The following is a 6,739-nucleotide window of genomic DNA, read 5'->3' as shown; positions in this document are numbered from 1 at the left end:
CAGATGGAAAAGCACTAAATAAACAATAGATAAGTGGTACCTTTGGTGAAGGCTAGGACAGCACACAATATTGGGGAAGCCAGCACAGCTTGTCCAAGGCAAGGTCATGGAAGCTCCAGGGACACATCCAAATTCCCTGAGGGACCGAACTACTGGGCTGAGGGCTGTGGGGACCATAGTCTCAGGGAACATCTAGCTCAAATGGCGTAATATAGTTTATAAAGAAATTTTTTTGCATTCTGGTTTGGTGAGTAGCGTCTGGGGTCTTAAAACCCTATAAGCAGCCATCTAAATACTGGTTTCACCCCGTTTGCAACAAAGGAGAATGAAGAAAACTAAAGATACAAGGGAAAGATTAGTCCAATGGACTAATGGACCACATCTACCATGGCCTCCACCAGACTGAGTCCAGTACAACTAGATGGTGTCTGGCTACCACCACTGACTGCTCTGACAGGGATTACAATAGAGGGTCCTGGACAGAGCTGGAGAAAAATCTACAAAATTCTAACTCACAAAAAAAGACCAGATGTACTGGCCTGACAGAATCTGGAAAAACCCCGAAAGTATAGGTCCCCAGACACCCTTTTAGCTGAGTAATGAAGTCACTCCTGAGGTTCACCCTTCATCCAAAGATTAGACAGGCCCATAAAACAAAACGAGACTAAAAGGGCACACCAGCCCGGGGGCAACGACTAGGAGGCAGGAGGGGACAGGAAGGCTGGTAATAGGAAACCCAAGGTTGAGAAGGGGAGGGTGTTGACATGTTGTGGGATTGTTAACCAGTTGTCATAAAACAGTATGTGTACTAATCATTTAATGAGAAGGTAGTCTGTTCTGGAAACCTTTATCTAAAGTATAATAAATGAAAAAAAAAAGAATATATTAACTGCACTATAAATTGTTGGAAACCCTGGTGGCATGGTGGTTAAGAGTTCGGTTGCTAACCAAAAGTTTGACAGTTGGAATCCACCAGGTGCTCCTTGGAAATGCTGTGGGGAAGTTCTGCTCTGTCCTATAGGGACATTATGAGTTGGAATCGACTCGATGGCAGCAGGTTTTTTTTTTTTTTTTTAATAAAGTGATGAACAAAAGTGAAAGATGTCAAGTGAATTCATTATAGAGTTAATTTTGTGTAGTTCGTTGAGAGAGAAACCCTTTTCTTCGGTAGTTATGTTAGAAAATCGTGGCCACCATACTTATTTTACCTCATGTAAACTTTCAAGCTCTTCAGTTTATGAAGAACTTTTAAAAATCACAACAAACACAAATGATGATGAAATGCAAAAGTAGCAGAAAGGCAGCCAAGATAACACGGGAGGGAATCTTATTTTTGTTTGCAAATTTCTATCACCTTTATCATGGATAAGTCTCCTCAGTAGAATTTTGGTTCAGAACTGAATGCAATGATCTACAGTCAGAAAGGATAGCATTAAAAAAAAAATTTTTTTTTATTGTGCTTTCGGTAAGAGTTTACAAATCCAGTCAGTCTCTCATACAAAAATTTATATACACCTTGCTATTATTTATATACCCTAATTGCTCTCCCCCTAATGAGACAACACACACACTCCTTCCCTCCACTCTCTATTTTTGTGTCCATTCGGCCAGCTTCTGACCCCCTCCACCCTCTTATCTCTCCTCCAGACAGGAGATGCCAACATAGTTTCATGTGTCTACTTGATCCAAGAAGCCCACTCTTCACCAGTATCATTTTCTGTCCCATAGTCCAGTCCAATCCCTGTCTGAAGAATTGGCTTTGGGAATGGTTCCTTTCTTGGGCTAACAGAAGGTCTGGTGACCATGACCTCCGGGGTCCTTCTAGTCTCGGTCGGACCATTAAGTCTGGTCTTTTTACGAAAATTTGGGGTCTGCATCCCACTGATCTCCTGCTCCCTCAGGGGTTCTCTGTTGTGTTCTCTGTCAGGGCAGTCATGGGTTGTAGCCGGGAACAATCTAGCTCTTTTGATCTCAGGCTGATGTAGTCTCTGGTTTATGTGGTCATTTCTGTCTCTTGGGCTCAGAATTACCATGTGTCTTTGGTGTTCTTCATTCTCCTTTGCTCCAGGTGGATTGAGACCCATTGATGAATCTTAGATGGCCGCTTGCTAGCTTTTAAGACCCAGAGACGCCACTCTCCAAAGTGGGATGCAGAATGTTAACAGATTTTATCATGCCAGTTGACTTAGACGTCCCCTGAAACCATGGTCCCCAAACCCCCACCCCTGCCATGCTGGCCTTCGAAGTGTTCAGTTTATTCAGGGAATTTCTTTGCTTTTAGTTCAGTCCAGTTGTGCTGACCTTGCCTGTATTGCGTTGTCTTTCCCTTCACCTAAAATAATTCTTATCTGCTATCTAATTAGTGAAAACCTCTCTTCCTCCCTTCCTCCCTCTCATAACCGTCAAAGAATATTTTTTATCTCTCTTTAAACTGTTTCTCCAGTTATTATAATCGTGGTCTTATACAATATTTGTTCTTTTGCAACTAATTTCACTCAGCATAATGCCTTCCAGGTTCCTCCATACTATGAAATGTTCCACGGATTCATCATTGTTCTGTATCCATGTGTAGTATTCCATTGTGTGAATATACTGTAATTTATTTATCCATTCATCCGTTGATGGGCACCTTGGTTGCTTCCATCTTTTTGCTATTGTAAACAGTGCTACAGTGAACATGGGTGTGCATATATCTGTTTGTGTAAAGGCTTTTAATTCTCTAGGATATAGTCCAAGGAGTGGGATTGCTGGATCCTATTTTTTTTATTTTATGGTAGTTCTATTTCTAGCTCTTTAAGGGAGTGCCAAATCGATTTCCAAAGTGGTTGTACCATTTTACATTCCCACCAGCAGTGTAGAAGTGTTCCAGTCTCTCCACAGCCTCTCCAAAATTTATTGTGTTTTTTGGATTAATGCCAGCCTTGTTGGAGTGAGATGAAATCTCATTGTAGTTTTGATTTGCATTTCTCTAATGGCTAATGATCGTGAGCATTTCCTCATGTATCTGTTAGCTACCTGAATGTGTTCTTTAGTGAAGTGTGTGTTCATACCCTTTCCCCATTTTTTAATTGGGTTATCTTTTTATAGTTGAGTTTTTGCAGTATCATGTAGATTTTAGAGATCAGATGCTGATCAGAAATGTCATAGCTGAAAACTTTTTCCCAGTCTGCAGGTAATCTTTTTACTCTTTTGGTGAAGTCTTTGGATGAGCATAGGTGTTTGATTTTTAGGAGCTCCCAGTTATCTAGTTTTTCTTCTGCATTGTTAGTAATGTTTTGTATACTATTTATGCCATGTATTAGGGCTCCTAGCATTGTCCCTATTTTTTCTTCCATGATCTTTATCATTTTAGATTTTATATTAGGGTTTTTTTTTTTTTTTGGTCCATTTTAAGCTCATTTTTGTGCATGGAGTGAGGTATGGGTCGTTTCATTTTTTTTGCAGATGGATATCCAGTTATACCAGCACCACTTGTTAAACAGACTGTCTTTTCCTCATTTAACTGACTTGGGCCTTTGTCAAATATCAGCTGCTCATATGTGGATGGATTTATGTCTGGATTCTCAATTCTGTTCCATTGGTCCATGTATCTGTCGTTGTACCAGTACCAGGCTGTTTTGACTACTGTGGCAGTATAATAGGTTCTAAAATCAGGTAGTGTGAGGCCTCCCACTTTGTTCTTCTTCTTCAGTAACACTTTACTTATACTGGGCCTTTTCCCTTTCCATATGAAGCTGGTGATTTGTTTCTCCATCTCATTAAAAAATGTCGCTGGAATTTGAATCGGAATTGCATTGTGTCTATAAATGGCTTTTGGTAGAATAGACGTTTTTACAGTGTTAAATCTTCCTATCCATGAGCAAGGTATGCTTTTCCACTTATGTCTCTTTTGGTTTGTTGCAGTAATGTTGTTTGTATAGGTCTTTTACATCTCTGGTAAGATTTATTCCTAAGTATTTTATCTTCTTGGGGGTACTGTAAATGGCATTGATTTCCTCTTTGATGTTCTTTTTGTTGGTGTAGAGGAATCCAACTGATTTTTGTATGTTTATCTTGTATCCAGAAACTTTGCTGAACTCTTCTATTAATTTCAGTAGTTTTCTTCAGGGTTTTCTGTGTATAAGATCATGTCATCTGCAGAGATACTTTTACTTCTTCCTTACCAATCTGGATGTCCCTTATTTCTTTAGCTAGCCTAATTGCTCTGGCTAGAACCTCCAGCACATAATGTTGAATGAGAGTGGCAATAAAGGCCATCCTTGTCTGGTTCCTGATCTCAAGGGGAATGCTTTCAAGCTCTCTCCACTTAGGATGATGTTGGCTGTTGGCTTTGTATAAATGCCCTTTATTATGTTGAGGAATTTTCCTTCTATTCCTGTTTTGCTCAGAGTGTTTATCATGAATGGGTGTTGAACTTTGTCAAATGCCTTTTCTGTACTGATTGATAAAATCATGTGGTTCTTGGCTTTTGTTTTCTTTATATGATGGATTACATTAATCATTTTTCTAATGTTGAACCATCCTCACATACCTGGTATGAATCCCACTTGGTCATGGTGAACTATTTTTTTGATATGGTATTGAATTCTATTGGCTAGAATTTTGTTGAGGATTTTTGCATCCAAGTTCATGAGGGATATAGGTTTGTAATTTTCTTTTTTTGTGGAGTGTTTACCTGGTTTTGGTATCAGGGATATGCTGGCTTCATACAATGAGTTTGGAAGTTTTCCATCCTTTTCTATGCTCTGAAATACCTTTAGTAGTAGTGGCGTTAACTCTTCTCTGAACGTTTGGTAGAACTCTGCTATGAAGCCGCCTGGGCCAGGGCTTTTTTTGTTGTTGTTGCGAGTGTTTGGATTACGTTTTCAGTCTCTCCTTTTGTTATGGGTTTATTTAGTTGTTCTACCGCTCTTTGTTTTAGTTTATGTAGGTAGTATGTTTCTAGGAATTCATCCATTTCTTCTAGGTTTTCAAATTTGTTAGAGTACAATTTTTTTCATAGTAATCTGATATGATTCTTTTAATTTCAGTTGAGTCTGTTGTAATATTGCCCATCTCATTTCTTATTTGGGTTATTTGCTTCCTCTCCTGTTTTTCTTTTGTCAGTTTGGCCAGTGGTTTATCAATTTTGTTAATTTTTTTTAAAGAGTCAGCTTTTGGTCTTGTTAACTCTTTCAGTTGATTTTCTGTTGTCTATTCCATTTAATTCTGCTCTAATCTTTATTATTTGCTTTCTTTTGGTGCCCGAGTGTTTCTTTTGTTGCTCTCTTTCTATTTGTTCAAGTTGTAGGGATAATTCTTTGATTTTGGCTCTTTCTCTTTTTGTATGTGCGCATTTCTTGATATAAATTGACCTCTGAGCACTGCTTTCACTGTGTCCCAAAGGTTTTGATAGGAAGTGTTTTCATTCTCATTGGATTCTCTGAATATCTTTATTCCATCCTTAATGTCTTCTATAATCCAGTCTTTTTTGAGGAAAGTATTGTTCAGTTTCCAAGTGTTTGATTTCTTTTCCCTGCTTTTTCTGTTATTGATTCCCACTTTTATGGCCTTATGGTCAGAGAAGATGCTTTGTAATATTTCAGTGTTTTGGATTCTGCTAAGGCTTGCTTTATGACCTAATATGTGGCCTATTCTAGAGAATGTTCCATGTGCACTAGAAAAGAAAGTATACTTGGCTGCTGTTGGGGGGAGTGTTCTGTATATGTCTATGAAGTCAAGTTGGTTGATTGTGGCATTTAGATCTTCTGTTTATTGAGCTTCTTTCTGGATGTCTGTCGTTCACCAAAAGCGGTGTGTTGAAGTCTCCTACTATAATTGTGGAGCTTTCTGTCTCACTTTTCAATGCTGTTGGAGTTTGTTTTATGTATCTTGTAGCCTTGTCATTGGGTGTGTAAATATTTAATATGATTATATCCTCCTGGTATATTGTCCCTTTAATCATTATATAGTGTCCTTCCTTGTCCTTTGTGGTAGATTTAACTTAAAAGTCTATTTTGTCAGAAATACTGCCACTCCTGGTCTTTTCTGATTGTCGTTTGCTTGATATATATTTTTTTTTCCATCCTTTGAACTTTAGTTTTTTTGTGCCTCTAAGTCTAAGGTGTGTCTCTTGTATGTAGCGTATAGACGGATAGTGATTTCTTTATCCACTCTGCCACTCTCTTTATTGGTGCATTTATTCCATTTACATTCAGTGTAATTATTTTAGATTGGTATGAGTTTAGTGCTGTCATTTTGATGTCTTTTTTTTATGTGTTTTTGACAGTTTCTTTTTCCCACTTAATTTTTTGTGTTAAGTAGTTTATATATTGTCTTTTCCTCTTATATGTTGTTGTTGATTTTGTTTCTGCTGAGTCTCTATTTTTTTCTTGTATTTTATTTTGATGAGTAGGATAGTTAGTCTCCTTTGTGGTTACCTTAATATTAATCTCTATTTTTCTAAGTTTAAACCTATCTTTTATGTCTTTATATCACCTTGTCTTCCTCTCCATATGAAAGATCTATGACTACATTTCTTAGTCCCTCTTTCTTGTTTTAATGTCTTCTTTTACATAATACATCGCTGTTTCCCTGTTGTGAGCTTTTTTTATCTTGATTTATTTGTATGATTTCCCTGTCTGGGTTGACACTTGATTGCTGTGCCCAGTGTTCTAGTCTTGGGTTGATAGCTGATATTATTGATTTTCTAAGCAAAGAACTCCCTTTAGTATTTCTTGTAGTTTTGGTTTGCTTTTTA

The sequence above is a fragment of the Loxodonta africana genome, chromosome 17 (assembly GCF_030014295.1).
Source record: "Loxodonta africana isolate mLoxAfr1 chromosome 17, mLoxAfr1.hap2, whole genome shotgun sequence".
Classification (NCBI taxonomy): Eukaryota; Metazoa; Chordata; class Mammalia; order Proboscidea; family Elephantidae; genus Loxodonta; species Loxodonta africana.
The sequence above is the reverse complement of the archived record's forward strand: the minus strand, read 5'-3'. Positions refer to the sequence as shown.